This window comes from Sinohyriopsis cumingii, chromosome 8 (assembly GCF_028554795.1).
Source record: "Sinohyriopsis cumingii isolate HCF-2022 chromosome 8, ASM2855479v2, whole genome shotgun sequence".
NCBI classification, from domain to species: Eukaryota; Metazoa; Mollusca; class Bivalvia; order Unionida; family Unionidae; genus Sinohyriopsis; species Sinohyriopsis cumingii.
In genome coordinates this window covers 58,608,470-58,631,602 of record NC_142968.1, presented here as the reverse complement: position 1 = coordinate 58,631,602, position 23,133 = coordinate 58,608,470, and the positions used below count along the sequence as shown (strand labels likewise).

The following is a 23,133-nucleotide window of genomic DNA, read 5'->3' as shown; positions in this document are numbered from 1 at the left end:
TTTTCATATTAAATAAAACAAGTTTGCAGAACAATGTTTAAGAATTTTTAATACTTTTCACGAAATAAGATTTACAATTTGAATTATGGCAAAATTGAAAGAAAGTAAAATTCATGTTTTGAACAATTGTAACAGCCAGTCTAGATATTCATTTTTGAAGACAACCATGGTGTGTCTGCACATAAGACGAAAGCTTATAAATCAGGTTAATTGTTTCTCACATCGTCAATCCATTTGTTGAAAAAGAAATACTTAATGTTTTCTGAGAGAAAAAAAAAGAAGTAAAAATCTATTTTCTTATATTTAGGCAACAATGAGCGTATGGCATCATCCATCTGAAACAAAAAAGAAAACCAATGACTCGTGTTAGAAGTTTAGAAGTTGAGAGCTATGGACAACAGTACAATCAAAATATTGCGATTCTTTTGGTATGACGTTTAAATATATCGAATAGGTTCTGGCAATTTTATTTCCACCAGTATCAGTTAAGAACCTATTCTGCAATTCCTGCACCACTTATACTTGTCTTATAAAACAAACACACCAGTGTCCCTAGACCCATTAATGTGTTTATAAATCAAAATTACCGTCTAGTTCCAGGACCACACGATAATTTCTTCAATGTACATTAGGTTATGTGCAATCAGCATTGATTAAATACACACAACATGAATAATGGCACAAACCTAATACTGCATTGTCATCAATAGAGGAATATAAATATTTCATGACTTTAACATAAAAGAAAACAATCTCATTATCAAGAGATAATGTTTATTGTTTTTACAAGTTTAGATGGGATAAAACTGCAGTTAAATCTCTTTGTGTTACAAAATAACATAAAGGGAATACAAAAGTTTCATTTTGCGATTTAAATATAAAACATATATACTGCAATGTTCTAAAAACACGAAGATTTACAAATTCAAGTCGGTGATATAATAGTTTGGGCAATAAAATAACATGTCAACAACAGCAGCAGCAGCAACAACAACAACAACAAACTATTCTATCAGACAGCGTCAAAAGATAATGGCTATTCGTGCAACATTTAAGAAAATGATTCAATAACATTTAAAAGTAGTTTGTGTTGACTACTTAACAAATTTAGATAAATAACGTTCTACGTAAAAAATATGACAAAAATAATGATTACAAACTCCTATGGACAAAAACATACACAATAGTTTACTAATTTCATAAAATTGTATAATATTCAATACAAAATGTTATGAAAGGGGACACGACTTGTTTTTCAATACATTAAAAGAAAGATAACAGTTTCTTCCCTCGCACAAATAGACATAAGGAAATATTTCAAATATTTTGCTAGTAAAGTGGAAAACACTGCATTGTCACGGGTGGCTTTACCACTGATTAGCGACATATGTCCAAATAACTACTCCAAAAACGCCGATGTTCGTCTTTTTATATATTATATTAGCCAAAAGCTGTCGATTAGTTTGGATTATTTTCTCCATTCTGTGCCATTGCGATTAACCGCTGTATTACTATATAGATAAAACAAGGTTTGAAATTTACAATAATTGTGAGACAGCAACGTTAAAAAAAAATTCTAGTCCGAATAATGGCTTAAACTATTGTTTTATCAAATAGATCAGTTTTAAACGAAAATGAAAAGAATTTATTTTCGTTAACACATTTCAGTGAACATTTGTAGGGTCGAATACCGTAGAAACATAACAGAATGGACACGTCCAACATATTTCAGAGTGTAAAATCTTTAAACAATATATTTTAATGATTGTGAGTTTACTTTCATGGAGTTTGCTTTCTTCGACTTTTGTTTTGTTAATTTGTGCATTCAATCGTGAATTGTATGAAACTTCGCGAGCTTGAAGTCTAGTTCGGTAACAGACTCTTCACCAGAACATCGATTGCCTATTAATTTTGGTTTTCAATGGACAGTTATTAATATCCATTTCTCTATCGTTTTTAGGTAGGATTATGGTTGTGCTGAGAGTTAGAATCACTACTAATCCAATACAATTGTATTGCTATATTTAACAAAGCATTTTTATAATAATGTGTCCGTTTGTCGTAGTGAGTAAAAGGCATACGATACTTTATGGGTGGCAGAACATCGAATAGCAAGAGTTCACGTAGTTTCAAAATAATTTGTAGATTCTTGTGGAAAACGAATTTATAAAGTTAATACTTGAAGCCTACTTTTTTGTTTGCAGTTCAATTTGAGGCACTTTTTGATGTGCATCTTTTTTTTGGTATTATATCTGCATGCTAGACGGTATACAATCTTGGCATATTTGATTGCACTTAACCTGAGGGACAAAAATTAACGTGCAATATGAATTCTGAAATATTTGTTTGCTTGGCCATGTTTTAAACGTCTTTTTTTTGTCTGCAGGCGTTTAACTGTTTTAAATCTGGGTGGGTCTTGTCATGGAGATGTATAGTGTGACATCATAATATGGTGAATTTTAACAGCCGTTCATAACGCCTCTACATTATGATGGATGACATGCCCGGGTACAGTTCATTTGTAAAATGATATTTCATAATCTGAACTAAGCGACCGCTAGTCACAAACTCACGGCTAATTCATGCTTGTTCAATGACGTTTATAATACATTGAGGTATAATGGATTCATTGACTTAATTATTTATTAAAGTTTTCTTGATTAAGAAATAGTATATTATTACACACACACACAAGTGAATGTGTTGTATAACCCATTGTAATAATAAAATGAAATTTTATTTAACGAAAATTAAGTTAAACTTTGTTATCATGTTAGTGTTGTTAATTATTTTCTCTATTTCTTCATCATGGTAAATTAAGAATGTGCTTTTGTTAGTTGCTTATGAAATATCATACAATGTGAGGAGGAGAAGGAGAAAGTCAGAGACTTGTATATCACACCATTAATTGTTCGTTAATCATCTAATTCTTTGTATTAATTATCTAAAGGAGTAGGCGATTTTTAAACAAACGTGATCGTATTAAAACATGTATTTTTATCATTTGAAAGATTTAGACATTTAGGTAGCTATGTGTATCTCAAGGTTTTCACCAAGCCTAATGTAACAGATTCGATGTACATGTATCTTTAGATACTAACATATACTTTACTAATCGTGTTGATCATTAAGCTTTTTTTTTTTAAAATGGCCATTTGTTAATTTATGTACAATAGTGACTATGAGTGAAATTGACGTACTTTAAAAAACATAGGTTGTGAAAACTATTGGAGTATTTAATGTTTGCTCTAACATTTTTGACACAGATGAGAGTCTAAGCAATCCAAAGCTCATAAGAAAAACAGGATAGGTTGCACTTTCTTGAGACTGTCCCCATGTAACCCTCACTAAAAAAGGGAAAATTGTACTTTGTCACGAAATGTATATATTAAAAATAATAAAATTTGCAAATATTGAGAAACAAACACAGCTGCTATCAAATGCAAAATCGAAAGTGTTTGTTTATAAGTTATTATTTTAGTATCAGGTAATGAAAATACATTGATGTCTGCAGCATAAGCCTTGCGAGACCGATTTCTTTTCAGGCCGCAAATTGCTAAAGACCTCGAAAGGTCAAGTATACTTTACGTTGACTTTATATAATTTACTTTCACATGCACACTAATTCTTCATTTACATTATTTAATGAGAGACATAAGTCACAACTGTAGTGTAAGCCTTGATCTGATTAGCTTTGAAATATCACTTGACAGTAAAAGTAATCAGGTGTTTCACACTGGACTAGAACTGATACACACCAACAGCTGGTTTATGTTATACATTCACTAGGGTTTAAGTTCCATGAGAAATATACTCTCAGGGCAGTCTTTACTCCCCTTCCAAGCTTTATTGACGTCTTGTACTTAATAAACAGTATAGAACGCCTTCTGCAGTTATTTTTCAATAACAAATAACATTACAACAACCACCTCATTTTTCGTTCTATTATCAAGAGTTCATAGTGTTGTAATGAACATGGTAAATAGTGACGTCATATTGTTGGCAACATAATGTAATGCTTGCTGCTTTCGAGCGACACAGTAAGCATTGTAGTTACAGAAAACCTTACATTTAACCACATTTACTTATCTTTCTTTCGCTTATTTTTTTGTGTGATGCGAGTATCGCTGTACACCTCAGTAAACTCTAATTTATCTGCCCGTATACAGTGAAATGCATATAAACTACACTTCGTTACTTTTTATGGTAGTCTCCAAACAGCCCCAGTGCCAAATGTGGTCATTTTCATCAAATATAAGTGCATTTCGTAGAATTACAAACTGTGTTGGCAATTTTGAATAATTTAAAATGCATTGTAATAAATCATTCCTGTGATTTTATACGCGGGCTTTTATTTAATATTTTAATTTGTAAAATTAGAACACGGCTGGGTGTGCGATACGGAAAGTTTAGATGTGCGATACGGAATTACAGACTGAACATCCGTCAGAGGGAAATGCGAAGATCGTGAAACTTAAGCATCAGACATCATTGGATTGGTCAGCCTGATCAGCGCCTGCGCAACAAAATTGACATCCTCCCCGGAAGTTAAAGACCGGTTTTAGGACGACCTCAGTGTTACTATTGGAGAAGTCCCCTTGCAAGATCCACTGTTCATCTTTGATGTCTTCAATGCCAGAATCGTTGCTGAACATAGCTCATGGTCAACTTGTTTGGGACATTTCAGGAGGAGGAAGATGAACGAGAACTCTGCTGCCATCACAGTCTTGCCAGTAGCAACACAGTCTTTAGGACGAAGCCCCAACGCAGTGTGGCCTGGCTACACTCTAGGAACAAGCATTGGCATCAACTTGATTCCATCATCACAAAAAAGTTCTAACCTTAGCAGAGTACATATGACTCACAGTTACCATTGCGTAGACTGTGACACTGATCATTCTCTTGTGTGCAGCAAAGTGAAGCTCTAGCAAAAAGAGGCTGCATTGCTTCAAGAAAAAGGAAAGATCTCGAACTGACACAAGCAAGACTCGCCCACAAGAGAATGCGCTTGATTTTGTCAGAGTTTTGGAGGAAGCTCTTCTCAAAACAAATGTCACTGAAAAACGAAGGAGTCTACGAGAGTCACAGTTCGGTTTTAGAGCCACCACTGATATGACATTTGTATTCAGGCATTTGTAAGAAAAGTGTAGAGTGTAGGGGAAACCACTCTATGTCGTCTTCATTGACAGATAGGAACTCTTCAAGATACTAGCAAAAACTGGTTGTACACCAACACTACTCATTATTGTGAATTTTTTCACGAAGACATGAAGGGGACTACTATGTCATACGTAGCGTTAACCAGGGCCAGCAGCAGAGGGGGCGAATCCGACATTTTGTCCAATCGTTATTTTGCTTAATTATTACTTTCTGCACTCAACGATCTAGTGTCGTCAGCGCCTGGTAAAAAAAAAACGACGACGTCGTTGGGGGATCGTCCAATCGTCATTTGGTTTAATTAACACCTTCTGCGCGTCGATCCCCATCGTCGTCAGCGTCCGGTAAGCACATCGACGACCGCGTCGATGTCATTGCCCCCTCTGCTGCTAAGTGGTTATTTACAATGAAAATTATTTACAACTAACCGAATATTTGGTCAAGTCCGATACGATATCGTGTCCGAGGATCATGTAAATTTATCGTTACGAATCCATGTGGGGTCGACTGAGCATGACTAAAAAAGTTTCGAAAAGTATTAAAGTCCATGTCACCGCCGCACCATGTCTGCCAAATATTTCGTAGCGTGTGTGTATCAACGCCGTTGAACACAGCAAGAATATTACAGTTGTCTCTAATTACTTTTGGAATCTGAGTGTATCGTTGAGTGACATATATCACGTCAGTGTTTTTATGCCTGCCTCTGGAAAATATCCTAGCTGGGTTTTTTTGATTGTCTAACATAACATCATCGTACACGACTAGATTGTTAACGTCGCCATCAATATCATCAATACCCGGTGCATCATTGATATCCGTAATAAACTCAATAACATTTTTTTTAGCGATCGCTGATGCATTCTCGTTGAAATCTTTCAACACCTCGTAGCATCGTTGATCATCTACGCTAGGAGCAACCAAATACAACTTATCCCACTTCATCCATCTCATTATTAAATTGAGTAACAATTGCGTCTTGCCGGATCCAGATGGTCCGATGATAATCATCCGGATCGAGTTTGGTAACGCTGCAACATGCTTAACTGGTTCTCTTGTTTTAGTCGCCGAAAAATCAATTATATTCGTATCTCTATACATAAATTATGGATCTATATTGTGTGAAGTGTAGAGTACGTACTGGCACAAATGATATGACAACCGCTACAACAAGAAATAACAGATCGGCGCTTACTGGCAAGTGTGTACAATGCGGTACAAAGAAATTTAGATTTATTTCTATTAGACCCGGAGATGTTTTAAAAAAAAGCGAGGAGGTGACATCGCAGCCAAATTGGCAAAACTCCCCGGAACACCGTGGGCAAAGTATCCAGGAGAAAAACACCTCCCAGGATATAACTACTGTGGCCCCGGAACACGATTAGATATTAGACTCGATGATCAAAATCAGCCCAAACCCGGTGAGTATCCAATAAACGCTATCGATAAGGCGTGTCATGCTCATGATGTTGCTTACAAAAGTAGCGATCTGCAACAGCGTCATATCGCGGATGTAAAATTAATTCACGCATTAAATGCTATTCCTGATAAATCCGTCAAAGAAAAATTGGCCTCATGGTTGGTAAAATCGGCTATGAAAGGTAAATTAATGATGGGCGCTGGTAATTAATAACAACATGAAATCCATCTATTATTCTCCGAGAGGATACTGGAAGGGGAAGGCCGCAATTGGTAAGCTTGCAAGCGCTGCAAAGGTAACAAAGGCCACTGCGGCTAATTGGTTATCCAAACAGGCTATATGGCAAATCTATCTACCACCGCCTAAACAAATCAACTTCTCGCGCTTTGATGTCAGCGTACCTAATGAAGTTCATCAGGCTGATATACTATTTTTGCCGCATGACAACGGTTACAAATACGCGCTAACCGTAGTTGATGTTGCGAGTCGATACAAACAAGCGGAGCCGTTAAAAACAAAGTCGGCAACTGAAGTAGCCGCTGCGTTTGAAAGAATTTATCGAAGAGGCCCTCTGCGCTGGCCAAATCTATTACAAGTTGATCCCGGTAGTGAATTTCGCGGCGCTGTTTTATCAACGCTGAAACATCATAGCGTCGCGATACGACGAGGTCATACTGCGCTACATCGTGATCAGGCAATTGTTGAACGATTCAATCGGACTCTCGCTGAACGGTTATTTGGATATCAATACGCGAAGGAATTCATCCAAGAAAAACGATCTCGTGAATGGGTTAAAAGGTTGCCAGGTGTAATTGCAGCGTTAAATAACGAGATTACCCGAGCAATCAACATGAAGCCCAGCGACGCGATTAAATACGAGTATATACCCGGAAGATCAAAAATAGATAGCGTTTCCAAGCCGATTCTCGGCGATGTCACTGTCAGATATCTGTATGAACCAGGAGAGCTTGAAGGCGGTAAAAAAAGAGCTACTGATCCTATTTGGAGTGTTACCACACATAACATATCAACGATAACACGATCAACTGGTAGACCACCGATCTATAGACTGGATTCAACTGCTCCTCAGCGCGGATTTACACGCGAGCAACTACAAGTGATACCTAACGATACTCAATTGCCCCCACGTGGTCTTAACTAGCGCCGTTGCGTCTATTGCACTCAAGACAGGTCAACCTCACATTGTTTTTGACATGACCGAGACTGTTATCGATCCTATCCACGGTAAATTGGCGAGTGTCTTTATCCGAATAACGCCAACTCATTATACAATTGCAACTCGCGCAGTGATTATTCTGTTGTTGTCGTAGCGAGATTATTAATTCGGCATCAATATCAAAACGCCGCTGTTTTTTTTTATCCTGTTGGCGGTAACCCGAGAGTTTTCTATCAATGACGCTTGCATCGATGGTGACTTTGTCGCCGGCTTCGTCGGTGGCTTCGTCAATAACAATTCTTCGAAGCTGATTTATCCTTCGTACTCTGGACACTGCAAGATAGACTAGATTCGACCATTCGATTCGATTATCAACTATCCAAACAATTGTGTCCGTGATGGTTAGTCCCTGCGAGGAATGTATTGTTGTTGCGTATCCTAGCGTCCACGGGGATTTATCAGCACGTAGCGCGTCCTCGACGACGCTGATATCAACGAGCACAATATCATTCAGCACGAGAATTTGTTTTTTTGTCCCCGACGCTGTCGGGGCTGGAATTTCAACTTCAATGTTCTGCCGCCGTGTGTCCGCGGGTCTATAACACAACGGCACTGGACGCGTTGGAAACTTTTCCTTATGCAACGTAAACAACTTCCGCTGAAGTGTGTCTCTGACTATCTTTCTACTCGCTACAATCAAATCGTTTGGTCTCCATGTTTCCCAGAATTCATTCAACGGCGTTTCCGGAATTACCTCGCGGATTATTTCACACTGAACTCTATCCGGCTGTAATCTGATTAGTTTTTTAACCTCGCGCAGTTGTTCATCAAGTGCTCGGTAATCAGTATCGGTTTCTTCATAATAGTCTACGAACCCGCTCAACCACTCATGTGGACCCTCGCCGACAAATGGTGGTGGTTGGCCATGATCGCCACACATGATCACCGCTGTATTCGCGAGCAGCAACCACTCAAGAAACATTTGTAAAGTATCTAACGAAACAGTACATATCTCATCCCAGATGATAATGTCGGGAATAAATTTTTCACCCATTCGATCAGGAGTCCACTCACCGCCGCTGTATCGAAAAAAGCTGTGATAAGTAACGGCGTCAACATTTCGTTGTTTTATCTCTCGCGCTAGTCTATGGGTCGGTGTAAGCACGATTATACTTGCCCGCGTTCGAAATAATTCAATTGCCCGAGTCGTCTTTCCTGACCCGCCACAGCCGCTTAAATAAACCGTCTTGTGTCTACAAATTGGATCAGAACACGATGGTGCATTAGACCATTCTGACAATTTATCACCGCGTAAGTAGTTGTTCTCAACGGTGACATCTGCTGACGGGGAATAATCGCGTCGTATTTCATTTTTAATTCTCCATGTACCCCAACTCTCGTCCGGACTAGTAAACTCGGCTACGTTTTCCTTATACGCTACGTCAACATAAAACGAATCAACGGCTACTCTAACCGCGGTATCGGGGAATCTATTTATCATCGAGAATAAATTGATAGCGGCATAACCCAGCATAGACGCCCTCAAATGTGGATACGCCGGGCTGTCTCCGTCGCTGTAGGTAACAACTGTACCCAACCTTGTTCCATTGGACAAGAAAGCTGTTTTGCAGTTCACGTATCTATTTTTTGCCACTGCGTCCTTGATTACGAAATCATATTCTGCGTCATCTATAATCAGCCGTGAGCAATATCGTTTGTAGTCGTGGTTTTTTCCACCTTGTGTAAACTTACCAATTATTCTTCTACCGAGATCTTTTGCCTCTCTGTTTCGTTGGTTAAATATCCTCCTGGACCATTCGATGATATATTCCTCGTCGGCATCAATGTTTTTTCTGGACTCGTCAATTATGCTATCTAGACGCTCCGGTTCTGGTAACCAGACTTCAGTCTGCGCCCGGTATGATATAATCGCGTCACTGACAATCAACGAAACTAACATGCTACAATCAATCATATACCGTAGCAGGGCTATTGGCAACCACTTCTTTTCAGCCATGTGTCTACCGATCCAAATATAGCAACGGCGATGAAGTCCTGCAGCGAACTCAAATGATACTATGCGAGCGAATCCGGTTAAATCAAAATCAGGCAGTGGTCCATTAATAGCAACACGAGTCATTTCATGTCTGGGGTGTCCAAATCGTTTGAAATACTCAGCGGCGGATCCATACCCGAGAAAACTCGCTGGATAACAGGCAACCATATCAACCGAAATCATAGCGTCGCGGTTGTATTCAGTGTTCCATAGTCCACCGTGATAGTATTCCAAACAACTGGATTGTACATCCGGTAGAAATTCCTTGCGCGTTGGTCTCCACGCATTTTTCCTTGCTGCAACATGAGCTACAACCGATGGAATCGTAAAACAATTTGTTAGCAGTTGTTCATCATGCTCTTCAAATTCCATGGCGGTTTTTTTCATCCTGTTGTGAAATGCTTCAGTGCGATATAATTCGCCGTTTGGTCTTACAAACTGATCAAAGGTATCCATGTCGTTTTCAGCGCTGCGAAGTAACCACACTGATACAGGGTCATTTTTACACAAGCAAGCAATAGCATCAAATAGTTTCCTCTCCGCGAGAAAACCGTCCTCTCCTAAAAATTCCCCCGGGATATACTTTACTGTTCTATCCCGTGGAAATATTGTGATCGCGGGCGTCCATGCGTGTTCGTTATGATCAATAATTTTGATTGGGGCCCCATTTGATTTGTACTTTGATTCGTATAATACTTCACCGGTTATCGTTGTAACGGTTATTGGAAATCTCAACGACGTTTCTAATCTCGCTATGTCGCTGATGGTCGCTCCACGCTCTTTTACGGTTAGTTCCCACTGGTTGATTTTGCTACGTCGTAAATCAGTCAATTTGTTTCCTCGACATGCATTTGTAAAATGTTCTATTATTCGTTCTGCTACACAATTTATCCCCGTTGACTGTTTCATCGGTTTCAGTTTTCCGATATCAGGTTTCTTATTTAACGGGTATATTCCATAAACAACTGATGTTTCAGGATACGCTCGTTCATAGTATGGTCTGTCAATTCCGGTTAACAACCCCGGCTTGGAGTCGCGGCTGACAATGACTGTTTTCTTGTCGCTGAGAACTGGTTCAAATTTATCACGTATGATCCAATCGCCTGATTTCACCCGGACAATGAATTTTACTCTGAAGAAATATCTTTTACCGTCAAGTTGTGATATTATCGTTGCTGCGCGGTTGTCGTTCATGGTAGCATCAACAACGCCATCAATTCGAAATGTTGACCAACTATGAGATGCACCATCACGTTTGAATTCATTGATACAATCGCGTATTTTATTTAACAGGGTTCTATCGTTTATTAACGCTTTTGGTGTGTCCTTGAGGACTCTATCGAGATTGAACTTAATATTTTTCCGGGGTTTAATTGCTGCTAATCTCTCGAACTCATCCATATAATTAAAACAAGTATTTAAATGAAAGAATATAGTATAATGAATCACTGCAAATGGTTGATGATTGGGTCGACAACCCCGTGCAATAAATCATGTAGAGGTGAATTCTGCGGATATCATTTACAAAGCGTTCGTAATGGTTCTCTTGGCCCCCTACCGTGCTTGGTTTGCCACGTCGGTGTAAGAGGAAAATCCCAGTTGTGTATTAATTGTGGCGGAAAGCGATACAGGGAACTAAAACGCTATTATGACAAACGAATTAAAAACGCCGTCATTGACCCCACCGCTGACTCCGTCATCAAAACCCCCCAAGACTACGTTGAAAGATTCATAATTAAACCAAATAATAAATTAGACAAGTAGTATTATTATACAAATGGACCAAGAATTTCAGCCGCACCCCCTGCTCGTCAATTACGAGGCATCTCGCGACGGTATTGTTAGAAACCGCAGACTGAAGAAGCCGGTTGGATGGAAAAACAATCACGGGTATTTAATGTTTACTGCTGGAGGGAAAAAATATCTCTGTCACAGAATCATCTATGAATGTTTCCACGGATTGATCAAAGATAGTCTCGTTATTGATCACATTGATTCTAATTATCAAAATAACAGACTGTGTAATCTGCAAGCCATCTCTCAGAGTGAAAATAGTAAAAAAGGCCAAACTGGTAAATACTCAAAGAAAGCGAAACCCGTAAAGTCATTTGATACAACAACTTACGAGGAAAAAATATTTCACTCCATGAATGAGGCAGGAAAATATTTTGACATTTGTATCGCCTCAATACAATTTGTTGCAGAACGAATATATCAAACAGCGATCTCAAAAAAGACGGGTCATAGAATTCGATTTTCATATATAACATCAAAGGGAGATAACTCGTTTTGTGATAGCGTCGCATGACAAGAGTTATGTCCCTTGAAGTCCAATTAATGTTGCGATTAATTAATCATTTTACGATGAAAACTAATGAAATACACGCTATTATCTAACAGCTGTATTCTTTTTTTTAATGTTTTATTCAAATATTTGGTTTCATTTAAATGCCGTGAAACACCATTAATAAGTATTTAAGGGTTTAACGATTCAAGGGAATTCAAATTAACACACACCTTGTGACTGACGCCGCTGTATTAGTCACTTTATATATAAGATGACTCGTTATAAGCCTGGGGCTTTCGAAAGCCAATTCAACTAATCAAAACTAACCCACGCTCTTGACCCGGGCGTGTGGTTGTCTTTTGTTCACAATCATGCAACCGGGTTAATTTAATTGGGTTGCTTTTGATTGGTTGAATTGGCCGTAGAGTTCCGCCCCGCCGTTTTATGTTTGTGCTGTCTTGTGCCGTCCCATCATCCATCAATCATTTCATCCTTAATTAAGTACATGTAGTGATGTCCCCCAAGCATATCTTCTGGGCGGTCTACGATGACGTTTGTCACCCTAGGCCTCCCTCCCGGAGATGTATGCTTTGGGGTTCCAAGATGTGAATGTCCTTAATTAAGTATATGTATATGCCTGTAATCTGCCACAACACTCGAGTGGAGATCTACGGCATTGTACTGTCCATGTATGCCTGTAATCTGCCACAACACTCGAGTGGAGATCTACGGCATTGTACTGTCCGTGTATGCCTGTAATCTGCCACAACACTCGAGTGGAGATCTACGGCATTGTACTGTCCATACAAAAAACGGGGTCAAAAATGGCCCCAATAATTTTATTAAAATTTTTGATATTAGAAATAAGATGTTTTATAAGAATAATGAATATCGAAGACATCAATAATATATTAACCGAGATTTCAAAATTAAAAAATCAAGGAATTGAATTATCTGATGGTCTCGACAGTGAAAAAATATTATCCGATTATGAGATTATTAACGAACAGTCGAAACGGGGGCGTTTTACCCTGGCCCGCGAGTATTTTTTTATAAAACGATTACAACATACGATTAATGAGAACCTGTACCACAATGACGCAAATGCATTCATTGGACTATTTACTGCCGTTGAAATAATACGAAAAAAACTCGGACGTGTTTATGAACGACGCCGGGAGATTTCTAGTAAGATCAAAAACATTAGAAGGATTATAGACGAAAACTCCGTGGAGCCCCCGATGATACACTCGGCGGAAAATTAGAAAATTGCGGATCAATTTACAATAATGGTAGGTGAATCACTTACTACTCGGCTAGCCAGAGAGCGGCTAGCAGCGCTTAAAAAGTTTATACCGTTACGAGACAGAGTGAGAGAGAAACTTCAAACGCGACAACAAATGCAAACTGATTTTGCTGTTGGAAGTGAACAGTTATTTGCCCCGGTAACTAAAGCGACTAAGGATGTTACGGCGGCAACTGTACCCGTTCTTGGTGCGCTTGAAAAGATAGCGGCAGAGACAAAACAAACAAAAAGGTCTTTAGAAACACTCCCTGCAAAAATAGCGGCTGCTACAACACGGAGGCCACCACCACTCGCTATAACCGAACCACAAGAACCTTATGTTACAATGGCCGACGAGGAAGAACTAGGCGCTACTGCGAAAGAACCAGAAGAAGAAATACCAGAAGAAGAAATACCAGAAGAAGAAATACCGGAAGAAAAAGAGGGGAATATACCCCGTATTGTACTCAAGAAGAGCACAATAGATGAAATTAGAGGCTTCAGCAACAGGGAAGAATTAATTAATTTTACTGCCAACAATTTTGCTAAGAACATACGAGATAAGAAGCATATCAATAGCGGTTACGAGAAAAATATAAAGTCGTTAAAGGACTGGGCAAGAATAGTGTATTTAGCGAGTAAACATAAAGATGCATTACCACATCGTAGTAAATCCGATTACGACGCATTCCACAAGGAAGTTAAGAGTATAACACCAAAAAAAGGAAAAGGATACTCTGTTGGTAAAGAATCCTACGGCGTTACCTGTCCTAATAGTGTTCTCAGTGATATATCACGGCTGGAAGTACTAATCGGAGGAAAACGAGCCGGAAATAACTCTACGGAAATAATCAATGAGGCCGCTGATATTTGCAAGCGGTTATTTGCAGGCGGTATTATGGACATTAATGTATATCGAACGCTCATAGACGAACTCGTGGATGATTAATTGGAAAACTGGTGTTTTTAATAAGGATGATCATACACTACAACCATGATAAACCAGTACTCGTCTACGTGGTAAACTCGCGATTGCCTGTTTACCGCGCGTACTATGGAGATGGTCTCGGTAGCACCATTGCGGGGTTATTTACAAGAATGGCTCCAAAAGTAGCGCCGTTAGCCAAACAATTAGGAATGAAGGCTATTGATGTTATTCGTGATAAGGGTATTAGTGCCATTGGAGATGTTGCCGGAAGGGCGTTTTCAGCCGCGCGGGACAAACTAATGTCATTGGTGAAATTCAGGAGAAAAAAACAGAAACCACCGGTAATGCCATCAACGACAGTGATGCCTGCAAATGTCAGTAAAGTAATAAATAACGCCGTGGAAGAAAAACTAGAGTCGTTGGCGGCGACGACTCCGTCGTTGGCGACTTCGCCATCCGCCGATGCGGCAACCAACGCGCTCATGAACGCGATAGCGGGGAGTGGTTTAAATTCAAAGAATTTACGACGAAAAAATCGCAATTGAAAACATCAACATGATAAATAATAGAATGTTTGCGCGTACCGCTGATCCCGCGTTTGATATGGACGCCCCAGTGCGCAGGGATGATTCTGTCCGTGATTATCAATTTTATTCTTATTATGCAGCGCAACCTGACCTACGATCGCGAATTGAACTTCAGGTCCAAGATACCAGTAAATACTTTCTGCCGTGTGAAGCGTTTATCGAAATTGAGGGAGAACTCGTGACAAATGCCGCCGATAATGCACCATACGCAGATGACCATCGTGTTCGAGTTGGCTTCGTCAACAACGGTATCATGGCGTTATTTGAGAGCGCCAGATATCTTATTGACGGGCGAGAAATTGAATCAATAGAACGCGAGGTTGATGTTGCAACGACGATAATTGGGTTAGCGAGATATTCGGATGATTATACAAGATCGGCGGGCCCATCTATAATGTTCGCAAAGGACTCCACCGATAACGCTGATCATATTCAGTACATTAACGTGCTGGTGGAAAAAGATACCGCAATTGATCAGGTTGAAGCAAATAACCCAGACCGTAGAGTAAAACCAAACGTTAATTTCAATATTATAAAAAGTCTTAACGATAATTTTAATCTAGGGTTTGCAACACGAATAGGAATGTTGCAAGGACCACGCCGAAAGTTTTCATGCGCGATTCCACTCCATCACATATTTGGATTCTGCAGAAATGTTAGAAAAGTTGTCTATGGGGCTAAGCATACAATCGCGCTGACGCGAAGGGGCGATGATAACAATGCAATATGGCATGCTGCTGGCGTCGCTGCCGGTAAAGTCATTTTAACTAAAATGGCATTGTGGATGCCGGTGCTGACTCCGTCAGTTACCACGGAAGCACGATTGTTAGCATTTATGGAACAGGGAGGGAAATCGTTGTTGAGTTGGCTAGCGGTAACAACTGATGCTAAAGAGGATAACGTCGCCGATACGTTTACATGGCACCTAGCATCAAAACAGGGTGTTTCAGCCCCGCGTCATATATTCATAGCGCTACAGAATAGGGAACGATTGGGTAATCAAGAACGCAGCCATATGATATTTGATCGATTAGGAGTCATGGAGGTTTCGCTGAGAATAAACGGACAACAGGAACCATCCGAGGATATACAGCTTAATTACGGTGACAACCATGTCGCACGTGTGTATCATCGATTGCTGTCATATATGGGTCGTGATCAAAACGTCGACACTGGTTTGCAAATATCACAACTTGATTTTAAAAACCTGTATCCGATTTATTACTTTTCGTTGGAACATCTTGATTTAACGAGACAATCCGTCGTTGATATACACTTCCGAGCTCGTATAGCCCCAGCTGGTGTTAATTACAGAGCGGTCGCTGTCATTCTCAGCGATAAATCAATGCTGCTAGAAGGTGTTGGTGGACGAATGAGAATCGTTGATGCGCCAGTGGAAAACATGTAATTGAAAGCACAAAACGCGTTTACAATAAAATGTCGTATAGTGTCGTCAATGTAGAGTTGACTGATGGTCAAGTCAAGAAATTACGATCAAAGTCGGCTAAACAATGCGGGATCACAATAACGCTGAAGCCGTCACAGATGGCGGGTGGTAATCATAAGATATCGTTGACGGCGCGTCAAATAAAACATTTCAATGATGCGATGAAGAATAAAAAGGGTGTTCAAATAGATTTTTCAGCCGCAGCAATTAAAAACATGGAAAAGACCGGTGGGATATTTCCGCTGTTAGCTGAGATTCCGGCATTGATTGCCGCGGCCGCACCAGCAGTGGCTAAGGCGGCGGCGTTAGGAGCCGTTGGTACCGCGGCGGGGATGGCATTAAAGAAGGCAACCGGGAAAGGCTACAAAAAAAAACGACCCGTGGCCGGAAAGGGTCTAAGACTACCGGGAACCCCGTATTCATGGTACTCGGGAAAGGGTCTAAGACTACCGGGAACCGTTTAATGACTCCCATGTCTAATTTTGATTTAATAGATGCCGCAAACGCGCTAGCGATAAAAAACTTCAGAGGTGTTTTTATGAGGGATCAATTACCGGCGGCACCAAGGAATATTGAAACCGGCATAATTAACCTCGATGGGTCCTCCGGAGCGGGAACTCATTGGGTTGCATACGCGATTGATCCGCGTGCGATCGTCTATTTTGATTCATACGGGTTAGCTCCGCCGAAAGAGTTTATGCGGTATATCCGGGCGTGTTCAGCCCCGGCGTGTTCAGCCCGGGTTTTTTATTCCACGCTGCCAACACAGCGATTAAGTGACCCACCGATATGTGGCCGCGAGGTATTAAACGTACTTGCGGCGATTTCATCATCGCGAAAACCACCTCATGTGGTTGTAAACGAATACACTAGTGGAGTCGTAGAAGCTCAACGGATTTTAGAGAATAACATTTACAATAATAATGATTGATATCTGGGGGCGACCGGTTTCGGCGCTGAAAGAATCCACGGAAACGGCCGCCGCCGACATAAAAAAACTAATTGAGGATGAAATCGCTGATATGTTGAATCTAACAAGTGTTGACCCGGGCGAAATAGTTGTATTTCAAGACCGCCAGGGTAAATTGAAATCCGGTAATGTGTCACTGAATGACGTTTTAATACGACAGCGTGATGCCGCCGAGGACACTATCGCGCTGTATAACAGCGACGGACGACTCAAACCGGGTGAATCCATCTTGACGATAAATGGAAAAATAAGTACACTTGGCGACAATTATATAACCATGTCAAATTCGTTAAAAGGTTTACGTAGTGAAATTAAATCGTATGAAGAACGGATCGTGTTGACGCTAACGCATTTCGACGATGTGCGACACATTGTCGATAGTTTTTTTCGGGGGCCCCCGACGGCAACCGAACCGAATTTTATAATAATAACAAATGCTATTTCGGATCTTATGACGCTGCCGGGCCAATTTACCTCGTTACGAAAAAATGTTAACAGGATCGATGACAACTTTGATAAATTCTTTGGTAAAAAAAATACCAAGCCGGATGAGATCACAATAACTATAAATGATATCACTGCGTATAGACAGGAAATAGAAACAATCAAAACTAATGTTGCAACGAACAAAAAGAGTGTAGACTCGCATGAACGGGAAATAGAAACAATCGGCGCTAATGTTGCAACGATCATAAATAATGTAGACTCGCATGGACGGAAAATAGAAACAATCAAAACTGATGTTACAACGATCATAAATAATATGGACGCACATACACAGGAAATAGGAACAATCAAAACTGATATTGAAGCGAACAAAAAGAGTGTGGACGCGCATACACAGGAAATAGGAACAATCAAAACTGATGTTGAAGCGAACAAAAAAAATGTAGACGCGTATTGGCGGGGAATAGGAATAATCAAAACTGATGTTGCAGCGAACAAAAAAAGCATAGACGTGCATACATATGAAATAGGAACAATCAAACTTGATGTTGCAGCGAACAAAAAAAGTATGACCGAGAATACACGGGAAATAGAAACAATCAAAACTAATGTTGTAACGATCATAAATAATGTAGACGCGCATGGACAGAGAATAGAAACAATTAACACTAATGCTATAGCGAGCAAAAAAAGTATAGACGTGCATGAAGGGGAAATAGAAGTACTCAAAATTAATGTTATAGCGAACAAAAAAAGTATAGACACGCATATACAGGAAATAAATACACTCATTACTAGGGTTGCAGCGAACAAAAAAGATGTGGACACGCATATACAGGAAATAGGAACGATTAAAACTGATGTTGAAGCGATTAAAGACGGACTACCGAGAGTAGCAGAGCAATTCGAAAAAATAAAAATCCCTCATGAGAACATCATCAACACAGTATACACAATTCGGCATGGATCATTCGATTGGACTCCTACACAGAATACAGTAAATATTACCGCAACTGTTAAGGGTATTTATCGATTGACACTGGTTTCAATGATGCAGTTTAATATATTATCGTCGAGTTCATCCGGGTTTAACAATACAATATCAACAATTATAGACAGGAACGCAACTGAACAGTTTACAATTTATGCCGTTGATAGAAATCTAGCCCGGGCAAACATTACATGGTATGTGGAATTTGCAGCGAATCTAAGTAATTAAAAACACTAGCTCTTTTAAAATAAAAATGACCACCAAGGAAATTGAATCAGAGGTATCACCGACGTCACATCAATATCGATTCGATACCGCAAAAGAATTTTCCGCGAACTTGAAAACGCTTTCCGAACAATACCGTGCAAAAATAAAAAAATACCGCAGAAAAATAACCGCCATCGACGCGGTCGTGTACTCGGTATCGGGTATAGTAGCTGGCGCCGGTGTTATTTTATCCACGGTGACCACGATAGCCCCGATCGCTGTTCCAATCGCTGTCTCCGCAATGACAACAGTTGCTGGAGTTGCCAACGCAATCACTAGGAAGATATCATCGTGTTTTCAGAAAAAACTCAACGAGTATACAGTAAAACATCAAATAGTATCCGACGCATACTCGAAATTATCCGGGTTGATCTCGTTATCGATTGATAATTTGTTCGTATCCGATGTTGAATTCTCCACGATGGTCCAGTTATATAGCTCCGCGATGTCAAAAATCGAGGATTTTCAACTGGAAGCCGAAACCACCTGGTTGTTAAAATTAGACACTAAAAACAACGAATAATAATAATGTCGCTGAACCCCGAAGGGTCTCAATTACTTCAGCGGATCGCGGAGAATACCACTCCGGTACAAACAAATATGATATCGATAACATCAACGAAACCCGAATTCAGTGTAAACTTTCCATCACCGGTTCCAGTAAAGGATATAGCGCTGGCAAAATTGCGAGTATATCACAGTTGGCCTAATATCCGAGCGGACGCATTTAACGGACAACAACCTAATAACTCGCTGGTTTTTGCACGGAAAAATAAACCCGATGGGACCCCAGACTGGGAGGAGGTTACAATACCAACTGGGTCATACCAAATAGAGCAAATCAATAAAGAATTTCAACGCAGAATAAAATCGATCACAGGAAAGGAATCAAAAATCGCTATTACGGTTCATGAACCGACGTTATCGTCGACGATTGAAATAAGCACACCGGGGTATATGGTTGATATTTATAACAGTTCAATAAGAACCATACTAGGATGGCCTAAGAATCCACCCGCGGATGCCCCCCCATCAACTTATATCCTCAGACACGATAACGGAGATGATGGTAGGCATATTGCCCCGTACAACGTAAATATCGCATCGGTGATAGCGATTAATCTAGTGTGTGATGCTATCGAAGGAAGTTACCAGGTGGATACCAAGCAATCAAATCAGGCTCAACAGGGATATATCCTTTATTCATTTTCACCAACAGCCCCTCCGGGATTTTTAATCGTTGAGAGTCCGATTAATCCGGTCTATATGCGATGCCATGATCGGTTTTTAACGAGAATTAATTTTAGAATTACCGATCAGTCAAATAACCTAATTGATCTGCAAGAGGAGGAGTTAGTGATCACTCTGTTTGTAAGATCATTGTAAATAACCACTTAGCAGCAGAGGGGGCGATGACATCGACGCGGTCGTCGACGTGCTTACCGGACGCTGACGACGCTGGGGATCGACGCGCAGAAGGTGTTAATTAAACCAAATGACGTTTGGACGATCCCCCAACGACGACGTCGTTTTTTTTTTACCAGGCGCTGACGACACTAGATCGTTGAGTGCAGAAAGTAATAATTAAGCAAAATAACGATTGGACAAAATGTCGGATTCGCCCCCTCTGCTGCTGGGCCGTGTCCATGATTGCCCCCACACTGTTCGGTATTTTGTTTTTAATCCTATTCAAGTGCACCTTTGGATCATCTACAGACGGTATCTACCTTCATACTAGATCAGACGGGAAGCTTTGAGACCTTTCCAAATGCATTAGTGACGTTCTATTTTCAGACCACGCAAAAGTTACAACCCATTCAAAGGAAGATCTCAAGCGACTCATGGATCGTCTTGCAGTGGCATGTACGCACTGAGGGCTCACCGTCAGCTTAAACATGACTCAAGTGATGGGACAGGGTGTAGATGATCCTCCATCAATCAGCATTCAGGACTTTGAGCTTCAAGTATTTACGAATTCGTGTACTTGGGGTCGGTAATCACAGACAATATTTCCCTCGAGAGTGAACTTAATAGATGCATCGCAACGACTGTCACTACTCCTTCCAGACTGACAAAACCAGTATGGACCAATATCAAACTGACGAAATACAGCAAAGTCCAAGTATACCAAGTTTGTATGGTGAGCACAACTCCTATATGGAAGTGAATCTTGGACATTATATACACAACAAGAAAGAAGGCTTAATACATTCCATCTACGCTGTCTCAGTCACATCCTTAACATTTCCTGAAGATAATAAAGTTGCCAAGAGCACAGTGCTTGATAACAGTGCAGGGATCACAAGTATGTAACCTTTCATTGGCAAAGACGCTTGCTTTGGTTGGGCCACGTGTTTAGAATGTCGGAATGCCGCATTCCTAAGGACTTCGTACATGGGGAGCTGGAAACAGGGACAAGACCGATTAGAAGATCTCATCTACGCAATAACGATAAACGAAAGCGTGACCTAAAGGTGCCTTGCATCAGAACAGACACTTGGGAAGTCTCAGAGAGATGCGTGCGTGGCAAAAGTAGGGATTCACAAAGTACGAGAGGGATCTAAGGCAAAAAGCAGAATAATATTGATCCACAGAAAGTGCTGCAAGTGTGGCATAGACTACCACTATCGCATATTAATTTGTAGACACAATAGATATATCCAAACATATATCAACACCCTTTGGCGCAGATCCATGGTCTCGTGAGACTGACGGATGACTACTAGTAAAGATAGTATGTGTGCTTCTGCATGTGCGTCTGAGATATTGAAATATAAACGTGTTAGAAAATTAATATCGCCACAGTAGCAATACTAGTTTTGAGGCCACAGTAACGATATCACTTTTGGAACTACTTTTTTTTCCCATTAGGGAAATATATCTGAACTTATGTATGTGGTTCATATTTTCACCTCGATATTTAGGCGTATCTAATTTTTGTTCTAATTCTGCTCCTTCTCTCTCTCTATCAAAATGAACAGATTTTAAAATATATCAAGACTGAAGTATACATGTATGTAATCAATAAATAGTATCATGTAATGACTAAAGCAATATCCAAACAAGGAGTGGGCTTCAAGTATGAGCGTTTTACACAAACGTTTTGCACGTGAATCCAGCAAATTGTCAGTGATTAAACTAACATAAACTCTTTGTATTAAATATTCAATGTCACCCATAAAGAATTGTAAACCTGTTACACCATCTGACAAACGGTACAAGCTTTTAGTGAAAACTCTTGATTAAATAGAGGGATAACATTGTTTAAATAGTGGTATTAACTACTATGGAATCATAATCAAGCTTTTAAACGATGGAGAAATCGGGGATAGACAAGTATTGATATCAAACCAAAATTAAGCGGGAGTTGAAATTTTGGTGTAGCGTATGTTACCAAACTAAACTGCGAGCTTGACGAGTACACACAATGTACGATTGATGGTCTACATAAACAAAAGAAAGAACGAAAATCGTTATAGGTAGAATTTCAGTCATTATAATCTTTTGTTTAAGGAGTACACTCTAAAGTCTGTCAGATAAGACAGCTCTATTATGTGTTTACATTACATTCACCACAACAGTCTTCAATGAATCAATCTGCGCAAGAACCGTGTTTACGACAATAAATGTTTACGACAATAAATGTTTACGACAATAAATGTTTACGACAGTAAATATCTATTTCATTTTCACACGACAACGGTCATTAATTTGACAACTTATAAAATATGAAGAATCATATGTGCCAATTAAATTTGTTAACATTTGATGTCCTAAAAGTATTTTTAATTTCTGAATTTCTTTTTATATATGTAGTAATACAGACGTAAATCCCATTGCCCCCGAATGGCGAAGACAAACTCTTCGTATATCGAAAGATGTTACCTTAAGAAATGTAAAATAAATACCAAACTTACCATTTATAGTAGATATAAAGAAATATTTCATCCGTGAAGTGGAAACATTCTGTAATGTCACCCATGAAATATTCCTTATCTATAGTCAAAAACGTATCCTTTATATAGAATACTGTACAAAGCATATGTTGAGGGTGTGCCTGTAATCTTGTTGAAATAACACAATTTAAAGTGAATGTTTTGTGACTGATATTGCCCAG

The 23,133-nt window shown here is 39.7% G+C and overlaps 1 long non-coding RNA gene across 1 annotated transcript; it reads right to left on the bottom strand.

The window, feature by feature from the left end:
* Window positions 1-32: 32 nt before the first annotated feature.
* LOC149793610 (uncharacterized) lies at window positions 33-23,133 on the bottom strand. Its single transcript, XR_016422579.1, has 2 exons — window positions 22,934-23,133; window positions 33-335 (listed from the first exon to the last, which is right to left on the bottom strand). It is a non-coding gene; the product is annotated as an uncharacterized LOC149793610 (long non-coding RNA).